Source organism: Puma concolor, chromosome B1, assembly GCF_028749965.1.
Source record: "Puma concolor isolate L17-30 chromosome B1, mPumCon1.1.hap2, whole genome shotgun sequence".
Taxonomy (NCBI): domain Eukaryota; kingdom Metazoa; phylum Chordata; class Mammalia; order Carnivora; family Felidae; genus Puma; species Puma concolor.
In genome coordinates, this window is record NC_141670.1 from 9,229,380 (window position 1) to 9,256,578 (window position 27,199).

General features: G+C 39.5%; 1 long non-coding RNA gene across 1 annotated transcript in view; it reads left to right on the forward strand.

Moving 5' to 3' along the window:
* The window catches only part of LOC147581458 (uncharacterized), a 95,502-nt gene extending 68,845 nt beyond the window's left edge, over window positions 1–26,657 (forward strand). Inside the window, exon 3 of the long non-coding RNA XR_015249672.1 lies at window positions 26,508–26,657. This is a non-coding gene — a long non-coding RNA (uncharacterized LOC147581458). The remainder of the gene's footprint in view (window positions 1–26,507) is intronic.
* The last annotated feature ends 542 nt before the right edge of the window (window positions 26,658–27,199 follow it).

Here is a 27,199-nt window from a genome sequence, read left to right on the forward strand (position 1 = left end):
ATGTGCTTCCCGATCTGGGGGAAACTGCAGTGCAGTGTGTTGGGGGTTTTGTTGGAGAAGCACAAGGTGCTGTACCAGAGGGCTCTACCATAACCTGTGGTTGCAGTGAAGTACTCCCTACAGAAGATGAGGCTGGCGAGAGTTCACTGGGCGAAGGGGTCCCTGCCGTGAGGATGGAAATGACCTAAGCATGTGGAATAGCATTTGTTTAGTGCCTGAGAACAAAATCCAAACCTTGCCAGTGCTGTGGAGCCGACACAGTGAGAGGGAAAATCCCACGAGGAAGATAGTGGAAACGGTAGGGCAGCTGGGGACAGGAACTAGGTAAGGATTTGTCCTAACAGCACAGGAAAGCCATTAGAGCCTTGGGATTGACATGATCAGATGTATACACTTAAAAGAAGATTCCACCTGTTGCAAAGAGAATAGAAGAGGAGGAAAGAGGATGAGACGAGACGGGCCAGGTGAACACAAGTCAGTTAAGCTACCACAGGTGAGGGATAAGTGATTTGGATGAATGTGATTCTCTACACACACGTATGTGGAGACACAGTATACATGTAAATACGTACAAAATGCTTATATATGTATATTCAGTTAGTTTTGAGTACTGATAGAACAGTTAAAAATGGCCACATGTTAAACACCGTTTTTCAGAAAATGAGAATACCTTTTTTTTTGTTTCCAGTTAATCTAACAGCATAGACAGGAAACACTGTCTTGGGAAATCATGTGTTCCAAGATGCTCATTCAGGTTCATAGATGGGAGAGAAGTTGGAATTCCTACTTTGTAGTTGACAGGCTGTGATTTTAGTGAAGAGACTATTCCTAAGTGTCTTGGGTGACTGCTGAAGCGTCAGCAAGAGGTTGCCTGTTCACTAATAGAAATGGCACATTTCTTTGTCTTTTTTTTTTGGTATACAGTTATTTTTTAAGGTTCTACCGCCATAATATCAGCTTTTTCTATTAATTGCCGCCTTTAACCAAGACCATCAATTGTTTGCTCCAGATATAGAAAATCGGAAACAGAAAAGCAAGAACTAGCTACTTTTGTCTACTAGTAACATTCGATCTCTTTCTGGAAAGAAATTACCTTTTAACATTTAATTTAGGTGAACACATGCTTTTGTCATTTTATTATCTGAACCAAAGGGATGTTAGTTTCCCTTACCAGCTGAAACAATAGAAGGGATTCAGGAAATTCAAATTAATTAGACTTTGAGTGTGTTTAAAAATTTTTTTTTTCAACGTTTATTTATTTTTTTGGGAACAGAGAGAGACAGAGCATGAACGGGGGAGGGTCAGAGAGAGAGGGAGACACACAGAATCGGAAACAGGCTCCAGGCTCTGAGCCATCAGCCCAAAGCCTGACGCGGGGCTCGAACTCACGGACCGCGAGATCGTGACCTGGTTGAAGTCGGACGCTTAACCGACTGCGCCACCCAGGCACCCCTTTGAGTGTGTTTAAAAACAACATTATCTCTTCCCTCCCTGACTGTCTTGGATATATTTTTTCATGACATTTCTTGCAAGTGTAGTACACTGCCTGAAATCTTGAGTGATGTGGAAACGGTCTGTCACTGTGTCAAGACCTTCAGTGTCCATGTAGAAACGTGCCCATCACGAATTTGCAGATGGAAGAATTGACCGCATAATCTGCCTCAGTGCTGGGTGGCCGAGGAGAAGCTGAACTGTTACAGGAGCTGTGAGTGAAAAATAAATGCTGGGCTCATTATGGAAATTAGCAGATTAGAAGTAATTATCTTTTGGGATGAGAGTAGTTGACTGGCAAAAAAAAAAAAAAAAAAAGATATCAAAACTGAATATATTGTTGAAAGTATGTCACACCTCTGGTTAGATGAAGGTAAAGAAAAGGCAAATAATACTCTGGGAAAACTCACAAAAAGGTTTGCAGGTACTCTGTTGCTGTCATAGAAGAACAGCAAAACCATTCTAGTCCAGGCTGTGTCCTTAATCTACAATCTGCATATAATAAGGCTAAATTGAATAAAAATCATAGGATGATGGTTAACATCCTTTTGCTGACAGGACTGGTGGAGGAAAAACTATCATGTCCACAGTTTGGTAATAACTGATGCTTAGGAACATTAAAATCAGAGACCCGCATCGGTCAGTGATGTGTATATAGCATCCTCAGAATGCCTTGTGATAGACCCTGAGGAGGTGCTTATGTTATTCTCTCCATCCAAGGAGACCTTGGGAGCCACATGCCATTTGATGTTTCCCTGACGTTTAAAAATCTACATTTTGAAGGATCCTCAGAACGAGTTGAATTAAAATACGTATTAACATTATGTATATAACTGTATTTTCTGTCACCTGTATACCCACTTATATAAAATGATTGACAAATATTTAGAAGATCCAAATGCTCGAAAGAGTACACTTTTGAAATTACCTTGATCCGTTTTTGCGTCCACTGAGTGTGCTAATGTGAGTCATTTTCAGAATTCTGTGCTTTTGCTGCTTCTCCCTGAGAGCAAGTTCAGTGGCTGGACAGATTCCTAGATCCTGTGCCTTTTTGTTGACCCCACAGCAGAGACAACTTGACCCTTCCCTGGCTTTCATGCAACTTTTCTATACCTTAGCGTTCACCTCCATTTTCATGGAACCAGTCTTGAGTATAGGTTATTTTTTTAAGGAACCTGATTTTTCTTGGTTTAAATATTTCAACATTTAAATATTTCTATTCTGAATGTCAGCTTACAGTTGAGTTCCTTGAAATGGTCATGTCTCCACAGTCTAAATGACATCCTGAGTCAATCCTCCAATTCTCCAAATACTAGCATCTTTGATATCAGTTCTGCGGTATAATATCTTTAAAATTGGCATCATCTCTCTGTGTGACCAGACTTTCAGCTCTCTATAAGGGTGTTAAATTCCATCAATTAAGAACCTGCTTCGTGGTGAATCCTGGGTGACTCAGTCAGTTAAGCTCTGTTAAATCCAAGTCTTGATTTCCACTCAGGTCGTGTTCTTATGGTTTGTGAGATTGAGCCCTGCATCGAGCTCTGTGCTGATAGTGCAGAGCTTGCTTGGGATTCTCTGTCTCCCTTTCTCTCTGCCCCTTCCCCCCTCCTCTCTCAAAATAAATATTTTTTAAAAAGGAACCAACTTTGTGCCAATTGCAAATTTTTCTTAAAGCTCCACAAATCTCAATACTCCTAGACATTTCTATTACCATTTCTTGCTATTAGCTAGTAAACTATGTTACCAGCTGGGAGTGAAAGCAAACCAGTGTCCTTCCCAGAACAACTCCTAGAAAACTCTGCTTATGACTCTAACTTGATGTTCTGCATGGTGACCCACAGGGTGACATATTTCAGGCAGTGTAGTTGTAACCTGGTAGGGCCACCGTCTACCTGGTTCCCAAGGGCCTGGAGCAAATAAACTTATTGGGATGTATTTGCAGGGTTTGTTTGTAGGGTTCATATATTCAGCTGCTCAAACTTTGGGTTTGTCCTTGTAATACAATTTTTCAAATGTTCGTGGAAAAGAATATTAAATGTTGTTGCTCATCCCAATCCCCCTTCACCAACAATTATCTATAGGGTGGGAGAAACTTTAGAGGAGATGGAAAAGTTTGTGGCATTCATGATAGTGATGGTTTCACAGGTGTATATGTATGTACCCCAAGTTCACGAAGTTGTACACACTAAAGATGTCGATCATACCTTAAAGTGGCTTAAGGACGGGGAAATTTCTATCGTGTCTGCAGATTGTGTCTTGAAGGACAACACCGATAGAGGAGGAGTAGCTTGGTAAGTGAACTAAGAGAGAGGTGGATTCCAGACAGAAGAAACAACGAACATTAGGGCCTTTACAGCAAAACGAGAGTATGGTGTGCTTAGAGCTGAATTATTTCCAAATTACTCACTTTCCCATTATCCTCTACATCTCTCTCATGGCTTTCTCCATGTCTCCTTTTATTAGAATTAATCTTGTATATATCTATTATCTTCCTAAATTTAGGAACTCCTTGTAAGAAACTTTTTTTTTTATTTTATCTTGTATGTTATCTAACTTGGTAACTTGTATAAAACAGCTGTCCAGTAAGCACTTCTAAATATCGGTTGTCTAGAGTTAAAGGATTTATCAGTTTTATTTTCCCTGAATATTTCACTCCTTTATTTCAAACCTCCTGATTCAGATACATACTTCCAGGGTTGAAAAAAAAAACCCCACAAAACTAACTCAGAGAAAGGCACACAAGCCTGTCGTGTGCCTTGTGTAAACAAAGTGACTTAAAGCCATATTTTTTCTAAAAAGGCACATTTGGAAGTTTGAGCCACTATAAACATTGGTTTAAAATATCCTTGAAGTCCTTAAAAACGCTTATAACATTAACAGCTCTCTGTGATATGCATAAATACACACATTAGTAAAATATCACAGGTTAGAGTCCTTAAAAAGGCTTAAAGCGTAACTGTTCACACAGCAGTACGCATAAATACACACATTAGGAAAATATCACAGGATACAATTGTTAAAAACTGCTTATAACGTTAACAGGTCTTGCTGTGAAGTGCAGGTAATAACAAAATTACCTAATCAAGGAAAGTCTCCATGCACAAGACCTAAGCTTCACCACAAATAATGTTGCAATCTGTGGCAATAGATGTATTCCGAGAATTCACTGGTGCCCTGGATGCTTATGCTCTTTTTTTCAACTAAATTTAGGCATCTCCTGACCTGAAATCAATCTAAATTACATGTCTGTTTTTGCTACAAAATCCTCTAATTCTGGAGTATGCTGTTGTTCTTGCCTCCATAGTGTATATTTCTGGTATCCCTTAATGGTTTTAAAGGAGCTAAATTTATTTTCCGTTAAAATTTTTTTCTTTCTTATGAAGGCTTTTCTATCAAATGGAAATGCGTATGTGTGTAAATGCCCCTGTTGTTTATGTTGGCAAAGAAGGACTTGGTGGTGATTGTATTTATCCTGGGCATATGGGAGTTGACAAACCAGGAACTAAAATTTATCAAATCTTGAATTGTAATGCCCGAAGTTCCGAAACCTCCCACAAAAGTCCACCAGAGTCGTGAGTCAAAGCCAAGCGGCAAGGGTCGTTTATTGCAGGTTCGAACCTGGTCCCCTGCGCACTCGTCGCCGGTGACGCAAGAGGCCTCGATCAGGGTTGGTACAGCGTTTTTATAGACAGAGACAAATAGCACAGGGGAGGTTTCAAATTATGAGGGGCCTGATTGGTTGATTTTAAAGTAAGGACATTTGTTGTTCTCTGATTGGGCGTCCTTTGTCTGTCCTTTGGCGGGAAGGCTTTGTCCGTTACTTGTGGCGGGAGGAAAAAGGGGGAAGGGGGAAGAGGGTAGGGTAGGTGGGGAATGTGCTAAGCAAGCAGGTTTACAGAAGCGAGAATGCCGGTTAGTTTATGTACAATCACTCATTCCATTACCTATCAGACTACATTTAGGAAGGTTTACAACCCCTTCTACTACACAGCGGGTTACATTCAGGAAAGGCCTCACAATGCTCGTAGCAAACAGCAAGCAAAACAGACTTCTCAGCAATTGTATTTCTTATCAAAGATCCATAATAAGCAGAAAAGAGAACCTAGCTTTAAACTAAGGCAGGGCTGTCATTTGCATTGTTCCTTTCAGAATCAGTGTGCACAGGTTTGTAAAACTCTAGACTCAAAGGGCATTACGTTTGGACCGTCCTTCAAGGCCTTAGAACTAGCCATCAAATTGCAAAGACATCTATAGTGCAAGCAGTATGGCTTGTCTTCTGTAGGAATCTACCAGTAGGTCATGTGTTTTCAACTGCTTTGAAATGGCCTCTAGCCAGGAATCCTCCACACTTAGGTTCCTGTGCTGTGTAGTTGGTATTTCTCTTAATAAAGGGTGGTGGTTTTCTTCTTCCATTCCTCTTTATGATGCAAATATTTCTGTGAAGCCTGTTTATTAAAATCTAGGGTAAGTTCTAATAATCTCACTTCTCTCTAGGACAAGAGGGACTAGCATCCTATAATAGGAAAAGTTGGATGTAAAGTATCAGAACTAGAATTGGGAAACCATTGAAAATGTTTTCAATCTGTGATGGATGAAAACCAGATGACCTGCTACCAGGAGAAGGGCATTGTGGTCTAGTCTTAGCAGAGGTAATGGAGGAAAACTGGGACAGGTTGGAGTGTCTCCTATCACCGAATCATGTTGATACCCTAAGAACTTGGCGTGATGGTATTGGGACAGGGGACCTTTGTGGGGTGATGAGCTCTGTCCTCATGAACTGAATCAATGCCCTTGTGAAAGTGGTCAGAAAAACTTCCTTGTTATCCCCCTTCACTATGTGAGGTCACAGCAAGATGATACAGCTTGTGAACCAGGGAGGTAGGTTTTTACCAGACACTGAATGTACCAGCATTTGATCTTGCATTCCTGGACCCAAGACTGTGAGAAATAAATTTGTGGCTTACAAGCGACTCAGTTGACGGTGCTTTATTCAGCGGTCTGAAGGAACCAAGACACGTCAACCATCAGGAATTCCTGATGGCTACTCGTTAATGAAGAAAAAACTCAAAAGTTACCATGATTCGAACTAAGTTCAACCCTTGGGTTCACAACTCGGCCCTGTGTTGTAAGATTTACCTCCAATATCTGCCTTCCATTTAGTTCCCAACCCCTGAAAGCTGAGCAAATTTCTAGGCACATTTTTTGAAACTTCCTTTCTGCACATGCACTTTCTCTTGCTAGGAATGTCCTGCTTTTCACAAGGTGAACTCCCCTCCAGCCCTTCTCCAGATGACCAGATCGTTAGACGTTGCAATTTTGTGTGCAGGTGTTACTAGGTACAGTTAGACTTAAAGACCCTTGAGGAAAGTGACTGTCCCTTATACAAACCCAGTATGTAACTTGAACAAAGTATTGAAGGAACTAATATGCTTGTGATCACATTACTCTAGAGAAATGAGCTTGATACATATTTAAGAACATCCTTCTTCTTTGTATGAGGTACATCCAATTTAATAGAAATAGTCTCCTTTGTTTCCTCTTCTTTAGTGGATCTGGATCGTAATTCTTCATGTGTGTACTCTTCAAATTAAACAAGTGCTGATAAGTATGAGTGGAACTGAATGGCAAGTGAAAAATTTGAAATGATTAAATGATGGGAGGTTATTTTCTTTTTGGGACTTTGTGTAAAAGATCGGGTTTTAGGGTAATATTTTCATTCCTATTTCTAAATACTATTTATGTTAGCACACATTTTCCTTTGTGATTTCAATAATGCCCCATGAAATGAGATAACAATGATTAGATTTTATTAGAAATTTGGAGATCAAGCTATAGAAAAAGCTGATGATATTACAGGACTTTGTTGAAGACTTAATCTAGAGTTTTTTTTGTGCAGGAGTCCTTAGTAATGGAGTTTGGCTGCCTTGTTAAGAGTCATTATTGTTAATATTTTCATTATTTGCTGGGTAACCATATTTCCCATGTGTCTTTGTCACAGTCTCCTTTTATTGTAGAAAAGATGAAGCTCATTATTTGATTGCAGCATACTTAAGATTTATCAGAAAGCCTGTACTGTGTGACCAGAATAGGTAGCTTTTTCCATGACCTCAAAGCTTCTATTTTGTGATGATTACGTGAATAATGTCCTTACAATACTTGTTTTGTTAATATGCCCGGTGTACCCAATTTGGTTTGTGTATAGGCATAAGTAGCTTTTTTCTTCCCTGTGTGATGATAGTGTAGTAGTAATACAGATTTCATGATCGCCCTGGAGCCTGTGAATACAGAGTAAGAATAACTGTGTCAACCCCACTCAAAGGCTAAAAATGGTGGTGGTGGTTGGAAAGGAACAGAAGGGAGTAGGAGAGACTGAGAGGAAAATGGGGAATTGATTCTGAGAATCCTCTTAGTAAAGAAGCCCACTGATTTATTCAACAAACACCTAATTCCTTCCTGTTGCTGAAATAGTTCATGAATTTGGGGTAAATGACACAAAAATAACGGTTGGACTATTGATTTTTGCTCTCAAGAACCTTTTCTGCTGGATGACAGACTAACCGCATGTAATGACATCACAGACAAGGATTTGGAAACTTTCTTATATAAATATCAATACAGTTAACATCATAAATACTTTGCAGCCCAACGTTTTCCTTAAGGAGCTTACTAATCATAGCCACTATTGATGATTCTTCATAAAATAAAGATTCCTCGTATTTGGAAACTCAGGTCCATAGCATCTTGCCTTCAACATGTTTGTCTTCATTTCTGTGTTACATCTACAACTGATGCAATTTCTGTCTTACCAGTCTAAGTGACTCAACTCTGTAGCTTGGTCATCCCAGCACTTCTCAGTCTCCAATCTGTTTGCCTTCCTTTTTTTTTTTTTTTTAATATATGAAATTTATTGTCAAATTGGTTTCCATACAACACCCAGTGCTCATCCCAAAAGGTGCCCTCCTCAATACCCATCACCCACCCTCTCCTCCCTCCCACCCCCATCAACCCTCAGTTTGTTCTCAGTTCTCAACAGTCTCTTGTGCTTTGGCTCTCTCCCACTCTAACCTCTTTTTTTTTTTTTTCCTTCCCCTCCCCCATGGGTTCCTGTTAAGTTTCTCAGGATCCACATAAGAGTGAAACCATATGGTATCTGTCTTTCTCTGTATGGCTTATTTCACTTAGCATCACACTCTCCAGTTCCATCCACGTTGCTACAAAAGGCCATATTTCATTTTTTCTCATTGCTACGTAGTATTCCATTGTGTATATAAACCACAATTTCTTTATCCATTCATCAGTTGATGGACATTTAGGCTCTTTCCATAATTTGGCTATTGTTGAGAGTGCTGCTATGAACATTGGGGTACAAGTGCCCCTATGCATCAGTACTCCTGTATCCCTTGGATAAATTCCTAGCAGTGCTATTGCTGGGTCATAAGGTAGGTCTATTTTTAATTTTCTGAGGAACCTCCACACTGTTTTCCAGAGTGGCTGCACCAATTTGCATTCCCACCAACAGTGCAAGAGGGTTCCCGTTTCTCCACATCCTCTCCAGCATCTATAGTCTCCTGAGGTGTCCATTTTGGCCACTGTGACTGGCGTGAGGTGATACCTGAGTGTGGTTTTGATTTGTATTTCCCTGATAAGGAGCGACGCTGAACATCTTTTCATGTGCCTGTTGGCTATCCAGATGTTTTCTTTAGAGAAGTGTCTATTCAGGTTTTCTGCCCATTTCTTCACTGGGTTATTTGTTTTTCGGGTGTGGAGTTTGGTGAGCTCTTTATAGATTTTGGATACTAGCCCTTTGTCTGATATGTCATTTGCAAATATCTTTTCCCATTCCGTTGGTTGCCTTTTAGTTTTGTTGGTTGTTTCCTTTGCTGTGCAGAAGCTTTTTATCTTCATAAGGTCCCAGTAATTCACTTTTGCTTTTAATTCCCTTGCCTTTGGGGATGTGTCGAGTAAGAGATTGCTACGGCTGAGGTCAGAGAGGTCTTTTCCTGCTTTCTCCTCTAAGGTTTTGATGGTTTCCTGTCTCACATTCAGGTCCTTTATCCATTTTGAGTTTATTTTTGTGAATGGTGTGAGAAAGTGGTCTAGTTTCAACCTTCTGCATGTTGCTGTCCAGTTCTCCCAGCACCATTTGTTAAAGAGGCTGTCTTTTTTCTATTGGATGTTCTTTCCTACTTTGTCAAAGATGAGTTGGCCATACGTTTGTGGGTCTAGTTCTGGGGTTTCTATTCTATTCCATTGGTCTATGTGTCTGTTTTTGTGCCAATACCATGCTGTCTTGATGATGACAGCTTTGTAGTAGAGGCTAAAGTCTGGGATTGTGATGCCTCCTGCTTTGGTCTTCTTCTTCAAAATTCCTTTGGCTATTCGTGGCCTTTTGTGGTTCCATATGAATTTTCGGATTGCTTGTTCTAGTTTCGAGAAGAATGCTGGTGCAATTTTGATTGGGATTGCATTGAATGTGTAGATAGCTTTGGGTAGTATTGACATTTTGACAATATTTATTTTTCCAATCCATGAGCAGGGAATGTCTTTCCATTTCTTTAAATCTTCTTCAATTACCTTCATAAGCTTTCTATACTTTTCAGCATACAGATCCTTTACATCTTTGATTAGATTTATTCCTAGGTATTTTATGCTTCTTGGTTCAATTGTGAATGGGATCAGTTTCTTTATTTGTCTTTCTGTTGCTTCATTGTTAGTGTATAAGAGTGCAACTGATTTCTGTACATTGATTTTGTATCCTGCAACTTTGCTGAATTCATGTATCAGTTCTAGCAGACTTTTGGTGGAGTCTATCGGATTTTCCATGTATAATATCATGTCATCTGCAAAAAGCGAAAGCTTGACTTCATCTTTGCCAATTTTGATGCCTTTGATTTCCTTTTGTTGTCTGATTGCTGATGCTAGCACTTCCAGCACTATGTTAAACAACAGCGGTGAGAGTGGGCATCCCTGTCGTGTTCCTGATCTCAGGGAAAAAGCTCTCAGTTTTTCCCCGTTGAGGATGATGTTAGCTGTGGGCTTTTCATAAATGGCTTTTATGATCTTTAAGTATGTTCCTTCTATCCCGACTTTCTCAAGGGTTTTTATTAAGAAAGGGTGCTGGATTTTGTCAAAGGCCTTTTCTGCATCAATTGACAGGATCATATGGTTCTTCTCTTTTTTTTTTGTTAATGTGATGTATCACGTTGATTGATTTGCGAATGTTGAACCAGCCCTGCATCCCAGGAATGAATCCCACTTGATCATGGTGAATAATTCTTTTTATATGCCGTTGAATTCGATTTGCTAGTATCTTATTGAGAATTTTTGCATCCATATTCATCAGGGATATTGGCCTGTAGTTCTCTTTTTTTACTGGGTCTCTGTCTGGTTTAGGAATCAAAGTAATACTGGCTTCATAGAATGAGTCTGGAAGTTTTCCTTCCCTTTCTATTTCTTGGAATAGCTTTAGAAGGATAGGTATTATCTCTGCTTTAAACGTCTGGTAGAACTCCCCTGGGAAGCCATCTGGTCCTGGACTCTTATTTGTTGGGAGATTTTTGATAACCGATTCAATTTCTTCGCTGGTGATGGGTCTGTTCAAGCTTTCTATTTCCTCCTGATTGAGTTTTGGAAGAGTGTGGGTGTTCAGGAATTTGTCCATTTCTTCCAGGTTGTCCAATTTGTTGGCATATAATTTTTCATAGTATTCCCTGATAATTGTTTGTATCTCTGAGGGATTGGTTGTAATCATTCCATTTTCATTCATGATTTTATCTATTTGGGTCATCTCCCTTTTCTTTTTGAGAAGCCTGGCTAGAGGTTTGTCAATTTTGTTTATTTTTTCAAAAACCCAACTCTTGGTTTCGTTGATCTGCTCTACAGTTTTTTTAGATTCTATATTGTTTATTTCTGCTCTGATCTTTATTATTTCTCTTCTTCTGCTGGGTTTAGGCTGCCTTTGCTGTTCTGCTTCTATTTCCTTTAGGTGTGCTGTTAGATTTTGTATTTGGGATTTTTCTTGTTTCTTGAGACAGGCCTGGATTGCAATGTATTTTCCTCTCAGGACTGCCTTCGCTGTGTCCCAAAGCGTTTGGATTGTTGTATTTTCATTTTCGTTTGTTTCCATATATTTTTTAATTTCTTCTCTAATTGCCTGGTTGACCCGCTCATTCGTTAGTAGGGTGTTCTTTAACCTCCATGCTTTTGGAGGTTTTCCAGACTTTTTTCTGTGGTTGATTTCAAGCTTCATAGCATTGTGGTCTGAAAGTATGCATGGTATGATTTCAATTCTTGTAAACTTATGAAGGGCTGTTTTGTGACCCAGTATATGATCTATCTTGGAGAATGTTCCATGTGCACTCGAGAAGAAAGTATATTCTGTTGCTTTGGGATGCAGAGTTCTAAATATATCTGTCAAGTCCATCTGATCCAATGTCTCATTCAGGGCCCTTGTTTCTTTATTGACCGTGTGTCTAGATGATCTATCCATTTCTGTAAGTGGGGTGTTAAAGTCCCCTGCAATTACCACATTCTTATCAATAAGGTTGCTTATGTTTGTGAGTAATTGTTTTATATATTTGGGGGCTCCGGTATTCGGCGCATAGACATTTATAATTGTTAGCTCTTCCTGATGGATAGACCCTGTCACTATTATATAATGTCCTTCTTCATCTCTTGTTACAGCCTTTAATTTAAAGTCTAGTTTGTCTGATATAAGTATGGCTACTCCAGCTTTCTTTTGGCTTCCAGTAGCATGATAAATAGTTCTCCATCCCCTCACTCTCAATCTAAAAGTGTCCTCAGGTCTAAAATGAGTCTCTTGTAGACAGCAAATAGATGGGTCTTGTTTTTTTATCCATTCTGATACCCTATGTCTTTTGGTTGGGGCATTTAATCCATTTACATTCAGTGTTATTATAGAAAGATGTGGGTTTAGAGTCATTGTGATGTCTGTATGTTTTATGCTTGTAGTGATGTCTCTGGTACTTTGTCTCACAGGGTCCCCCTTAGGATCTCTTGGAGGGCTTGTTTAGTGGTGACGAATTCCTTCAGTTTTTGTTTGTTTGGCAAGACCTTTATCTCTCCTTCTATTCTAAATGACAGACTTGCTGGATAAAGGATTCTCGGCTGCATATTTTTTCTGTCTAGCACACTGAAAATCTCGTGTCAATTCTTTCTGGCCTGCCAAGTTTCAAAAGAGAGATCAGTCACGAGTCTTATAGGTCTCCCTTTATATGTGAGGGCACGTTTACCCCTTGCTGCTTTCAGAATTTTCTCTTTATCCTTGTATTTTGCCAGTTTCACTATGATATGTCGTGCAGAAGATTGATTCAAGTTACGTCTGAAGGGAGTTCTCTGTGCCTCTTGGATTTCAATGCCTTTTTCCTTCCCCACTTCAGGGAAGTTCTCAGCTATTATTTCTTCAAGTACCCCTTCAGCACCTTTCCCTCTCTTTTCCTCCTCTGGGATACCAATTATGCGTATATTATTTCTTTTTAGTGTATCACTTTTTCTCTAATTTTCCCCTCATACCCTGGATTTTTTTATCTCTCTTTTTCTCAGCTTCCTCTTTTTCCATAACTTTATCTTCTAGTTCACCTATTCTCTCCTCTGCCTCTTCAATCCGAGCCGTGGTGGTTTCCATTTTGTTTTGCATTTCATTTAAAGCGCTTTTCAGCTCCTCATGACTGTTCCTTAGTCCCTTGATCTCTGTAGCAAGAGATTCTCTGCTGTCCTCTATACTGTTTTCAAGCCCAGCGATTAATTTTATGACTGTTATTCTAAATTCACTTTCTTTTATATTATTTAAATCCTTTTTGATCAGCTCATTAGCTGTTGTTATTTCCTGGAGATTCTTCTGAGGGGAATTCTTCCACTTGGTCATTTTGGATAGTCCCTGATGTGGTGAGGACCTGCATGGCACTTCCCTTGTGCTGTGGTGTATAACTGGAGTTGGTGGGCGGGGCCGCAGTCCGACCTGATGTCTGCCCCCAGCCCACCGCTGGGGTCACAGTCAGACTGGTGTTTGCCTTCTCTTCCCCTCTCCTAGGGGCGGGATTCACTGTGGGGTGGCATGGCCCGTCTGGGCTACTTGCACACTGCCAGGCTTGTGGTGCTGGGGATTGGCGTCTTAGCTGGGGTGGGTAGGCAAGGTGCACAGGGGCAGGAGGGGCAGGCTTAGCTTGCTTCTCCTTAGGTGATCCACTTCAGGAGGGGCCCTGTGGCAGCGGGAGGGAGTCAGATCCGCTGCCAGAGGTTTGGCTCCGCAGAAGCACAGAGTTGGGTGTTTGCGGGGAGCAAGCAAGTTCCCTGGCAGGAACTGGTTCTCTTTGGGATTTTGGCTGGGGGATGGGCGAGGGAGATGGCGCTGGCGAGCGCCTTTGTTCCCCACCAAATTGAGCTCTGTTGTCCGGGGGCTCAGCAGCTCTCCCTCCCTTTGTCCTCCAGCCTTCCCACTTTCCGAGCAGAGCTGTTAACTTATGACCTCCCAGACGCGCTAAGTCGCGCTTGCTGTCGGAACACAGTCTGTCAGGCCCCTCCGCTTTTGCAAGCCAGACTCGGGGGCTCTGCTTGGCCGGCGAGCCGCCCCTCCGCCCCGGCTCCCTCCCGCCAGTCCGTGGAGCGCGCACCGCCTTGCCGCCCTTCCTACCCTCTTCCGTGGGCCTCTCGTCTGCGCTTGGCTCCGGAGACTCCGTTTTGCTAATCCTCTGGTGGTTTTCTGGATTATTTAGGCAGGTGTAGGTGGAATCTAAGTGATCAGCAGGACGCGTGGTGAGCCCAGCGTCCTCCTATGCCGCCATCTTCCCTCATCCTTAATCCTGTTTGCCTTCCAAACTAAACTTTGATTTCGACTTCTCAATTCGGACTTCCGCCAACCCTAGCATCTTTTCTTTGCATGAAATCCTAGAAACAACATTTTCATTCTGGTTTGGTTTTCAGGTAGGTTCTAGATAATGATTTTAAACAAGAAGACTTAATTGCTTTTCTAGTTGCCTCAAGAAAAATCATATTCAGCATTATGTATGACATACAAAATCTTTCTCATTCTTGCCCCAATCCATCTTTCCAATTTTGTTTGCTTTTCTTCAGAAACATGAAATAATATAAGCATTTTCCAACATACTCTTCCATATTTAGTGCTGTCAATTCTTGGTGGTGGTGGTAATATTCTGTGAAGTTGGTGTGAATACTGAATTAGCAAATACTCAACCATTGGCTCCTGGGGGACGTACAGGGTTGGGTTCCTGCAAGCCTGTGGTCACTCTATTTTTACCTGATTTGTATGTACCTTGTTTTACGTGTTTCTCTTTGAAGGTATCTTGTGTAATATGTGGTTGATTCATTAACATTAAATTGAGAAGCAACATCACTATAACACGTGCCTGAACAAAGCTTATCTCATAATGTATGCTTTCTGTAATGCACATCAATATTCTTGAGCTTAGAAACACTGGACAGCCCTTCAGCACTCTATTTGGGGTAATTTCATTTACTTATAATTTTGTCAAACGTTTATTTATTTTTGAGAGACCAAGAGACAGAGTCTAGTGGGGGAGGGGCAGAGAGAGATTGGGAGACACAGAATCCAAAGCAGGCTGCAGGCTCTGAGCTGTCAGCACAGAGCTGGATGCAGGGCTCAAACCCATGAACCATGAGATCATGACCTGAGCGAAGTCCAATGCTTAACCAACTGAGCCATGCAGGCGCTCCATGCTTGGGGTAATTTTAAATGGAAAAACCACCAACACAGACCACAACAGTGAAAAGTGTGGTACTAGGAATGTCTCTGTGAAAAGGAGTTGGTTTCAAACCTGAAGAGCTTCCCAGATGTAATCTGAAACTGTTTTCCCAACTCAGAGGGCAGGGAGAAACAGAAGAAAGAGGTCTCTGCAGTTGGCATGTGGTGCCTTTAAGAAGGAAGGGCACACACATGTGACTCTTTTTTTGGGTGGAAGCATGACAAGTAGATACCCGTCCCCACCATGCCCTTCATCAAGTCTTCAGTCTTAACACCACATTGCTATTGCAAAGCCAGGTCTTTGGGCCAGCCTCTGGGAGTAGGGAAAGACTCTTGAAGCCCATATTCCAAGGACGGGGGGTAGGGAATGAGGAGCCTCTGAGTGTCAGGGTCCAGCTCATGGGTCTACTGGTGGCCATGTCCTCTTGATGACCTACCCCAACAGCTGGGAATGAACGTGTCTGGCAATTCAAATGTTTCACCACTCTGCACATGTCTGTGAACAACTGTAAAAGAACCACTAGTACTAATTTGGGGGTTTCAAATAATTTTCTCAAGTTGGTTCATTTACAAAATACCAAATCAACAAATGAGAATGGGCTATATTCTTTCTAGGTGAGGTATAAGTAAAAATTTGGAAACGGACAAAAAAAGATGTTATTTTTGGCAGAGATTTTAGAATTCTTTCCCTTGGGAGTATGCAAACATTCTTATGTTAAGGGTAAAGATAATGGCCAACATATATTGTATTCTTACCTACCAGGGTCTGTACCCACTGTTTCATGTATGTTAATTCATTTAAGCCTAACCCCAATCATGAGTTGGGGAAGAAATTCCCACCCTACTGGATTAGGTCAGTACGTGCACAGGGAAGATCAAATAACTGGCTCGCCAAGCAGCTGCCATAAAGGTGAACGGAAGTAGAATGTACGATCACAATACGATCACCAGGAAATCTGTCAGATCAGATTCAATCGCAGCGTCCCACAGTGTGTATCAAGAACAGACAGTTACAAAGAACCTGTCAACAAAACCACACAGAATCTCAGGTTTTAAACTCCAGACTTATGACTAGACCCTTGAACGTGACAAAAATATGATCTCCTTCGCAAAAGAACCACCTGCTCTGAGCTTTTAAGAAAGGATTGCTCCCATGAAGTCTATGTTATATACACGCTGCATCTCAACTTACAAGAAAATGAGGCAATCTTTTGTAGGATTCTTTTGGTCTCTGACCTTCACGTTTTCCTGCTACTTTCTTAGAAGCTCCATGTGGTATGAAGTCCTTTTTCATGGGGTGGGAATGAGTGAAATGTGAGGCATTTATCTACCTGAAACAACATGGGTACAAAACTTTTGATGATAGCTTGACTCGAATTCTCCTGAGAAATGTTAAGCTCAGGCCCAGGCTGTGTCCTTCCCCCAGGAGCCCAGGAAAACTAATTACATGGATTACCAATGCTTTGAAGGTGTGACCTTTTAAAAGACAACTCCAGGTAGAATATTTTATTAAAAAAATATTTTTCTTATTGTTTCAAAGTAGAATACATATATCGAACACATGTAGTTAGCTAATCAAGAACATTTCACCTAGAAACTTTTTTTTACTCCTATAGTATAGGCTAACTTTCTTTTGACCTCAGAGGTGTAATAGTTTCCTATCTTCAAACTCCCACTCAGATCATCCAGAGCATTTATTTCCAACGCTCTATTTTATCTTCACACCATTGCTGCTTCCCTTAAAGGGAGTCATTATACTCTTGACATGATTTTATCAGGTGCTGTGCTGTAAACCACCTGATTCCATTAACAAATCTATGAAAATAGGGGTGAGGAGGGCAATTCTCTTAATTAGCAAGTTGCTTTTCCACCGCAAAAGAATGGAACTAACTCGAAAGCAAATTTAAGTTAATAGCTCTAAGTAGGTTAGCTCTAAAATGCTTAGAATAAAAGGGGGAAAGAACGAAATAGTGCAAAAATGAGTGGCTATCTTCCTCAAAGGAAGGTTCGTATCTGTCTGTCACATGGAGTGAAGCTCTTCCAGGGTAGCAAAATATTTAATCCATATAAAAGTGGGGTCTTAAAGAGGTGAAAACAAATCCAACCATGACCCTTTCTACAACTTTGATTTCATCCCTTAGTCTCCGAAGTTTTCCCCACCTTCTCTGCCATCCTATGTAGAGTTTCTAAAAAGAAACCTTCCAACTATGCTTCTCAACATTAGTGTCTCCCAATTGTTAACATCTTACTATCTTCTTTGTCTTCACTCAGTGGCTGTGATGCTTTGTTTGACTCTTTTTTATGGTTTTGTTTAGTTTACCCCTTTTTTCCCCAATCTCAAAAATAACTGCTTTAGTAACTGTAAAAACAAACAAATTCAGAATACATGTGAATTATAACAGCTGATTCACTCACGTGTTCACCAGTAAATATTTAAGGATGCCTAGTTGACTTCTGAGACTGTTAATTTCCCATTGGCTGCTAATAAGGAGACAAAAATAGGCTTCCTGTCTAGTGGAGGACACATACCTAAGGAGACAATCACACAAAGAAGAGTGTCAATACAAACGGAAACAACTGCCCTGATGGTTACATTAGCATAGAAAGCAAAGAAAAACCCCTGGGGTCAGGAATGGTTTCCTTGAGGAGGTAACCCTTAAAATCTAAGCTCCGGGAGGTGTGATGTGGTAACCAGTCTGGCAGCCTGTCCTAAAAGAAACCTATTAAAAGACCACAGAAGGAATGAATGAGAGGGTCTGAGGAAGGGAGAGATGACCAGGAGGCTCAAGGGAGTCTGGCAGAAGATGAGGCTAATGGAGTTGAGGCAGCCCCAGGCCATTAGCACCTGTGAACCCCTGCCTTAGGTGCCCTCCTGCCATGCAAAGCCACAGAGCTTGAAGAAGAGTAGATGGAGGGAGTGAATGACTGGACCACAGCTGCTCTTTGAAAGTCTGTTGTGACACAAAACCACTTGATTTTTATTTAGAAAATTAGTAAATAAAAGAATTACTAGCTATTGAATGTAAGAATACTTTTTCTATTTTTGATCTCATGAATACATCTCATTATATCTTTCCATCTTCATTTGGTTCTTAAACATTACTTGCTGTCATTTTTGAACTGTATTGTTCAATGATTTTACATGTAGTGCAAATAATTTAAGTGGATTGTATCCCCTAGATACAGGATAAATTGTAATTATCTGATCCAAAAGAATTATTTTTGGACCCTAAATTATTTCTTCTTTATAGATCGTGTAACAGTTTCCCAAGAGGTTTGTGAGTCACAGGTTAGGGCATCACTGCCTTAGTGCCTCCGGTAGTGTGTTGGTTCGTCAGTTCTTTGGGAGCTTTGCAGGTATAATTAGAAACCAGCCCAAAGAGAGAGACCAAAGAAAGAGGCAGACCACTCTTGGTTGGTAGGTGGGGGGTTTGATAAGCAGGGGAACTTATGTACCAGGCTTGTCTTAGGTGGCCGCAAGATGAATGCATCCCCACACCTGCCCACCTGCCAAACCTTAATGTTTATAGAGAAGTTTTAACTGGGTTCAGTCACTTCTCCAGGCTCTGTCCTTGCAGCAACCTCTGGGAGCAGGAAAGGTAAATGGAGGCACAGAGGAAAGGTGAGGAGCCTCCGAGTGCCTCACTCTGGCTCTTGGGTCAGCGGTGGTCTGCGTCCTCTCATTGACCTCTCCCGACAGCTTTTCCTTTGTTTCTATACAATTTGATTGTATCCCTTCTTTCTTTCTTCAGCTAACTTGCTGTGTGGGGCTTGATCATTCTTCCTTTGATATGGCAGTTTTCTGAGTCTGTAATTGTTCCTTATGAATTTTTCCACTCAGAAGTCCTTACTCTATCTTGGCCCTCTCCCCTGACAAAATGGACTCCTCTGTTTTCTTATTTTTTTTTTTTAATTTTTTTTAACGTTTATTTATTTTTGAGACAGAGAGAGACAGAGCATGAACGGGGGAGGGTCAGAGAGAGAGGGAGACACAGAATCTGAAACAGGCTCCAGGCTCTGAGCGGTCAGCTCAGGGCCCGACGCGGGGCTTGAACTCACGGACCGCGAGATCATGACCTGAGCCGAAGTTGGACGCTTAACTGACTGAGCCACCCAGACGCCCCGGGACTCCTCTATTTTCACATGATTTGCCTTTTTGAATAACCTACAGATCAGAGTTCAACACTGGCACATATATTTTGAAAAATGACACACTGAAGATATTCCTTATAGCAAAAAAAGTAGTGTGACACCTTCTCAATAAACGTAGAGTTGATCTCAAGCCATTTGGGTTTGTGATGCCTGGTGTAGTTTGTATTAATATACCCTTGGATATCTCTAGAATAATGCTTTGCTTTATATCATCCACAAGCAAAAAGCCATAAACTGGGTTTTATCCCCAACCTGTTCTTGCCATGATTATTTTCATATATTTTAGTCATAGACCCAAGACTGTATTCCATGTATAATCCATATATTAGATAACTAATCACTTGCTTATTAATAATTGAAAATTAAATGGTTAGCCCTGTGCAGGGTTCTGGGGTTACAAAAGAGAACAAATATGGCCCTTAGCTTCGGAGTGCTGTCTGTGCTGTAGGCGAGAATTGCGTATAAACGACTACTCACTACAGCATGACAAATCCCTTAGAGAGGTTGTCCAAAATGCCACTAGAGTATGGAATTAAAGCTATTTGAAAGACTGCGAATTAGAAAATGACTTTAATTTTGTTAATTAGGCAGGGCATTACCTATCTTTATGTACTTCCAGGAATCATCTGGCCATGGTCTGACCAAAGTTTTATAAAACAGATAATGGTTTACGCTTCTCGAGGCTCACAGTAGTTAATGATAATTTTTATTATACCATTGTGCTTTAACACTCTTTTTCAGGTCTGAATGAATCCCTAGGTTTCCTGAAAATACCCCATGGCTTACACATACTGTTCTGGAATGAATCCTGCCCGTAGCCCCAGTACTTGGTGCCTCATCATTGGCCTTGTTGTGTTCAATAATGACAAGAGATGACGAATGTGAGGATTTTTTTTCCCCACTGTGTCACATCACTTAAAGCCTGATTAGGCGTCCTTATCAAAACATGTACTGATAAGACAGCTGTGCTCTTCTTTTGTTTTACCAAACCTAGCAAGTATTTTATTTGCAATAAAGAGACTGAAGGGCCATCAAAGTTGTGTGGAGCCATCTGCTTCTGAAATTAGTTTCATACAGGGAGTTTAATCCTCAGTAATTGTCATCTACTTATGATCCTGGAGATGCATTGTGTTTAAGTCTATAGTTGAGTTAACTACACACATCTAATTCCACTCTATCACCTTACATCAAGTGTGTGAGCACCATTTTCCAAATGGCAAAGACACGGCAATAACCCAGGACTTATGCATGGTAATGAATCATATCACAGGGCTCAGTCTGTCTAAAAACGTACTAAGAACTCTCCGTGCCTGCTAAGAAGCATATGGAGAAACATGACATATGATTCCGTTTATAAAAGCACAACTTAAAAATTTAATGTAGTTAAGAGCAGGTGGGAATTCTGTAAGTAATGAGTATGACTTGATTTTGTCAACATCTCAATGGGGACAGAGTCATGATTTACCACTGCTTAATTTTCCTCAGTTTTGGGGATGGTAGGACACCCACTAGTCATATTTCACTCATTTGTGTGTTCCGAGGCATGTTTACTGATTTTTCACAAAATAGGTACAATTTTTTTGCGCAAAGTTGAATACAGGAGTGTTAAAACCAAATATGTTCTGGGATATTTAAAGTAGCTTAAATTCATTCGAGCTAAGGGGCAGTAAACTGGGAAGACACCCTCCTCACACCCCCCTCCTCAGTGGGGCTCTATCTTTGGCTCAATAGGGTCTTTTGTCATATGATCTATCTATAATCTATCAGATGCCTACTAAGTTGTCTGGCTTCCCCCCACTCCATCTGTCTTAGGGCTGAGGTGCTAATGCTTTCCTCACTAACTTGAAAGCATTTACACATTTTAATGTGCTCTGACCCACACAATGAGCAAAGTTTCTGGTTCACTAACAGAATTGAATCTTGCCCCATTGTGTAAATAGACCACTATTAAATATGAACCTTTATTCCCTTGGGTTTCATCGTAAAGGAAAAAAAAAACAACCTGGAGTACAATGAAACATTTCTTGTATTTTTGAAAGAAAAAATACATTGTTTTATCAACTTACCTATTTTTGGGCCTTGGATTGCTTCTGTGGTTTGGCTGTTAGAGCTAACGCTGCAATAAACACGGAAGTGCATGTGGTTTTTGAATTAGTGTTTTTGTTTTCTACGGTAAATACTCAGTAGTGACGTTACTGGATTGTATAGTAATTGTATTTTTAATTTTTTGAGGACCCGCCATACCGTTTTCCACAGTGGCTGGACCAGTGTTCATTATCACCAGTCTTACATGAGATGTCCTTTTTTTTTCACGCCAACACTTGTTTTTGTCTTTTTTATCTCAGTCATGCTGACAGGTGTGAGGGCATGACTTGTGGTTTTGATGTGCATTTCCCTGATGAGTAGTGATGTTGAACATCTTTTTATGTGCCTCTTGGCCTTCTGTATATTTTCCCTGGAAAAAGTGTCCAGTCAGGTCTTCTGCCTATTTTCAGTTGGATTTGTTTTTTTTCTTTTTTTGTTTTTGATTTTGGTGTTGAATGGTATAAGTTCTTTATATATCTCGGATATTAACCCCTTACTGGATGTGTTATTTGCAAGTATCTCCTGCCATTCAGTAGATTGCCTTTTGCTTTGTTGTTGGGTTCCTTTGTTGTGCAAAAAGTTTAATATTTTGAGGTATTTCCCAATAGTTTAATTTTGTTTTTGTGTTCCTTGCCAGAGGAGACCTATCTATAAAGATATTTCTACAGCTTATGTCAAAGAGATTACTGCCTATGCTTTCTTCGAGGAATTTTATTGTTTCAGTTCATATACACATACCCATACACATCGTATGTGTACGTATATACACATACACGCGTATGCATACACACATGTGTAGATATACACATGTGCACACCCCCCACATTCAAAATACATGTAAAACACATACATACAAATACATGCATGTATAGATATACATATATGCACATATGGACACATACCCATACATACACACATATATATTCATACCCATATACACACATTCATGTATATATGTGTATATATACATACACACACATAGTCTCTCTTGCTCTCTCTCAATGGAATATTAGCCATAAAACAGAATGAGGTATAGCATCTGCAACAACATGGATGAACCTGAAGGGTATAATGCTAAGTGAAATAAGTCATAGAAAGACAAATACCACATGAATTCACTCATGTGTGGAAGAAACAAAGGGAAAAAAGAGGCAAACAGAAACCTGGACTCTTAAATATAGAAAACAAGCTGACAGTTGCCAGAAGGATAGTAGGTGGGGGATGGGTGAAATAGATAAAGAGGATTAAAAGTCCCCTTTTCTGAGTAACATAGAATTGATGAATCATTATATTGTATACCTGAAACTGATATATAACACTGTTAATTATACTTCAATTAACAGATTTTAAGAGTTGGTACTTAGGTTGAACTTAGAAACTATGAAAACATGTTTTCAGAAATGTATGCCTTACATTGACTTTTGACTTCTCTTCAGTCATAAGTAAGTCATACTTAGCATAGTCCCTTTTCACAAAAAGAAAATGTATGACACTAAAAGTTTTTTAAAATATTGTTTTATACAGGAGAGAAAGCTAAAATCTGTAAGTTGAAAGGAGATGTTTGTAATATTTGTATTACTTTATAATATTGAATCCTTTCCTTTAACAAGTAAATGTATATAAAGTGGAACTTTGTATTTCCAAACAAGTACGTTTGCCATCCTAGGATATTCATTTGCTCACATACTGTGTATTCTACGTATATTTACATTGAGAACAAAAAAATCAATAACATATAAACTAATAAACATCCTTTGAAAACTAAAAAAATAGCCTTCAGAATGCTAGTAAATTTCATATCCAGTTTAACTTACTGACCTCCATTATAATACTTTTCAAAACATTAAATACTTCCCAATAAGTTCGATGGCCAGCCCATTTTTTTATAATGTAGTTATCATGAATGTCCATTGATTCATTATTTCAATTCACTCAAATAATAATAACTAATTGATATACATCGGAAGTGGTCATATCTATGACCAAATCAGACATGATTTGCTCCCCTTGAGGTAGATTAGATTGTACTTTAGGGGAGAAGATGGACAGTAAACCACAAATAAATATCTAAGTATAAGTTGTGATAAGTACCACGAAAGAAAGAGATCCATCACTAACCAAATGAAAATGAGTTGAGTTCTGTAGGAACCGAGGAAAAGACTCTCCAGGTGGACAGTTACAGGCTGGGATCTATGTTCTGATGCTTGAGGTTTGGGCTTATTCAATGCTGACGGAAGAAAACTATAGCCAATACAGAACATAATCCTCTTTACATAGAGAAAAGAGTCCTTGTCTAGAAGCACCATAATGTACTTTGTGAAATAAATCATCTTTTCTGGTTACAGTAGAGATAAGAACATTATTATATTGTGGACGATGCAGTGTTCACTTTACAGTATTTTTACTCCACTTAAAATGCTTTATGATGTAATTTTTAATCACCACATAAAGTTCTATTTATTTTGATAATTCTGCATAATTCCTTCAAGTAACTGGAGACAAAAAGTTAACTCCTATTTCACACATTTAGGGGGTTAAAAGCATGCGGTATAAAATTGTATGTTTCAAATACAATGTGATATACACACTTGGATTAACCTGTCATTGCCTTCTTTGGTTTTCTGGCTTAGAAAACATGATTACTTTAAAAAAAAAAAGGTGAATACAGTATTAGAGTACATTTAAATATATACTGATAAAAATGTGTGCTGACAAGATAAAATGTCTTCTATACTGAATAGATATCATTGGTATATGATTCTTTTGATTGTCACTATTGCTTCTCAGAGGTAAATATTAAATAGGGATTTAGGGGCTTTCTGTGGTAGATTCTCAGTAAATTCAGGCATTTCTTCTACAATGTTTCTCTGAACATAGTTGTAATGAACAGATGAAAGTGTAAATGTACTCATGTCCTTATTTTTTAAGATCATGTTATTTGAAATTATTCATGGTATAATTTATTCTCTAAACAAATATAGTGATCTTATTAGTAATGCATAAAAACATAGTAGATATTGACTTTAGAAATATTGGAAATATATTCAAGAGCCCAGAGTTAAACAGTTACAGGCAACCTGGAAAGATGTTAAATCTAATATGCTTCTTTCTCACTTAATTTGAATACACATACAGATTTTCTGTCGTATTTACTCCAACGTGTTATGCTTCACGAGTGGGAATTGATAGCCCAGAATTGAGAGTACTGATCCCATTTTGAGATAAACATGCAGGACCAGGTGTCTGAATTTCCTCTGTTTATAATCAAATTGTCGTCTAAGACACGAGAGCGCTCGCACTGTGCTATTTCCACACATCACACCCATTAATGCCGAATGTCCTAATGACTCCACATTTCATCTCCGTGAGGAAGTCTCAACTTCAAGAGAATCAACCCGTTCTGCCTTGATGCTCATGTGGAGACTAAAAATAGGTTGAAAAGGAATGAAGTATGTCGTAGGCAGCTACAGAAACCTCTCTTGGGGAGATGAACTTTTCCGGTTCCTAGTTAAATGAGAGAGTAAAGAAAACCATTCATATGAGCTCATCCAACTCCAAACTCAATATCAATATTAAGTCAGTGAAATTGACTAATAATACTTAGACCTGTTAAGATTTTACTAGTCCTTTGCTGTAATAATTTTATATGTTATGCTGATAGCAAACTATAAATGCATTTGCATTACCGAGAGAAAAAGTAAAGATGATAGGACAGACTTCAATATTATTGAAACCAATGTTAAGCTTTTCCTTAAATAGTACATGTTTGATTGCTCTTTGGGGAAAATGAAAAACGATCGTAAATAGGTTGGCCAGGTTCAAGAACTGCTTGACCACATGATTATTTCCCTAGGACTTTCCTTATTCTTGAAAAAAACAATTTTTGTTTTTTTCGTAAAGTGGAAGAAAAACATCATGGAGAATAGGAGAAATGAAGAAGCAGAAATAATTAAACTCTAACCCAAAGATGAGGAGTCACAGCTCCAGAGGACTCCAGTCTGTGGCTGAATTTCCCCTTGAGTCACCGAGCTGGAGGGTGTCAGCTGCTAAGTCAGCTTTAGTATAGGGTAGCAGTTAATTCACAATTGATTTTTTTTCCCTCAATAGAAAACTGCATTCTCTTTATGTACAATTGTATCGTAAGGAGAGTTAAGTTTAGACAGTTTGAACAAAAGGTAATTTCCAATTATGGGTACCTTTGGGTCCACGGACTTTGTTCCTTTTTATATGATTATTTGGAAATCATAGAGTCCTACTTCCTCCTGGCGAATTGCAAATAATGTTCTGCAAGGCTGATATTGTAATTAAAGAAAAAAATGGTCAGATAATCCTATCATTCTTCATATATTTGACCGAAGTAAAACTTATAAAAAATAATTCTGTGGGGAATGATGAAACAACATGACAAAAAGTCCCACAAAAACTACTTCCTTTGTGATATCCACTGTTAATATTTTTATGGACCTTTTAAGTTTATCTAAGGTTTTTAATGCAACAGCTTTGTTATTAAGGATCTATCTGTATTTTGCACAGTATCGTACATTTCAGTCTTGATCACAATGGGAACAATAAAGTAACAGACCGCAATGCATTAGCATCATAAAGAAAATGTAATAAATGACTTTATAACTGTAGTAAAAGTTACATGAGCACCAGCAGCTGTATCAGAGATGTCGCTACGGCAGCTCTTTATGACCTAATGGCACTCAGTGGGCTGATAATATTATGTGTGTGTGTGTGTGTAATGCCAGCAGTTTCCAAGGCCTAGGTTTCAATTTGATAAATAATTGAAAGCACTTTTAGGCTTTTCCATAAAATGTTTCATAAGAGATCAGACCCTCCCTCCCTGTAGTAGAAAATTAAATAGTTTTTACGGGAGTATTTGATGATGAAATTCTAACTACTAACAGTGGGGAAAGGGGTCTTTTTAAACCTAGTAGATGAAAATAAAGAATGCTGCCAAGAGTTTGCACTCTCTTGAGTTTGAGCAGCCGTTTCTTAGACTGACATTGTCCTCCTATGCTTGGTTTCTGGCTTCTAGATTTGAAGACTGCCTGAGTTACCATGGTTGGAAATAAATGTGGAGAGTACGGCATAGTCGTGGAGACCTATGGTTATCTATGTAAGGAATCCAAAGGAGGACAGCGCAGCCGTGAGTGAATACTCCGAAAAGGACGGAACAGAGCGTCCTGTGTGGTAAATGTGCAATTCACCACGGATTCTTTATGCTGTTAAAAAAAAGGGGGGGGGGGGCGGAGGATGATGTTCCCATCTCATTCACAGAACAGATGAGATGTGAAATGAATGCTCTGAGTGGATGAAAATTTCATAAAATGCACAATCTGGGAGATTGGCATTTTATTTAAATAGGGAAAACAGAAGAATATAATTTTCCCCCCAGGAGAAATTTTAATGGTAATTTCTGCTACCACATGTGACTTTTTTCTGTTTTAAGAGCAATGCATACCCACCCTTTGCTTGTTCCTTAAATGCCTTCCTCTTGACTTTTATTGGGTGGTTCAGAGCCTAAAGGGAATTAATGTTCCACCACCTCAGTTGAAGTGGGGTTACTAATCAATTATCACAAACATTGGCTGTCAGTTTACTCCGTATGGCACATGTTTTTAAATATACAACGTTTGTAGGCTGTCATCTAGACGTGATATGAAAAGATGGAAAGTTAGATCATATAGTGGAATCCCTCTAAGACAAGCCTGTCTGAAACTGTCTCTT